At 22.0% G+C, this 745-nt stretch overlaps 1 protein-coding gene across 1 annotated transcript in view; it reads left to right on the top strand.

The window, feature by feature from the left end:
• LOC108688223 (protein PFC0760c-like) overlaps positions 1 to 745 on the top strand; it is a 21988-nt gene that overhangs the window by 9269 nt on the left and 11974 nt on the right. The gene's annotated exons all lie outside the window — the stretch shown is intronic.

The raw sequence follows: 745 nt of genomic DNA, 5'->3' as shown, positions 1-745 counted from the left end.
TATTAATATTATTATTATATTTTAATACACTTATTTTATTTTTTCATAAGGTTACAAGGCAATCACAACCATACAAATCCATTCTAGCTGAAGATCACGAAAACAAACGTATTAAGAGATATTATTTAAATAACAATACTAATAAAGAAGAAGAAGAAAATATGGTAGAGACAAAAAAAGTAAATTATTTACAATCTCAAACAAAAAATCGTGACAATTTGCTTGAAGATTTCATAAAAGCATATAAGAAGAACAATTTGTATAATAACGAAGCTTCTTCTATAAAAAATGAAAAAAAAAATGAAACTATACCGTTAAATAATATTTTCAAAAGTGATAAAAAAATATTACAAAAAGAAATGCCAAAGTTACGAAATCATATGGAATCCGCAGGAGAATTTATAAATGATTCTGAGGAGAATTTCAATGACATTTTAGCAAATGAAGACAATCATTTTAGAAATAGAACTTTCGGAACTACTGGCAACGTTTTCTATACTGCGATTATGAATATAAAAGATTTTTTTGCATTTCTTCCAAAAATTTCTCGAATATTTACGAATAACTTTTAAATAACTTATAAAAATGTAATTATATGAATTCTTAACATGTTCTTCTCATAGGTATATACGTATATACGTATCTTTATATTTATAATATAATTTATAATATAATTTATAATATAATATGTATATAACTAAACTTTCTACTTACATACATTAATAATACTTTATATTATATACAT

Source organism: Atta colombica, unplaced genomic scaffold, assembly GCF_001594045.1.
Source record: "Atta colombica isolate Treedump-2 unplaced genomic scaffold, Acol1.0 scaffold228, whole genome shotgun sequence".
Taxonomy (NCBI): Eukaryota; Metazoa; Arthropoda; class Insecta; order Hymenoptera; family Formicidae; genus Atta; species Atta colombica.
The sequence above is the reverse complement of the archived record's forward strand: the minus strand, read 5'-3'. Positions and strand labels throughout refer to the sequence as shown.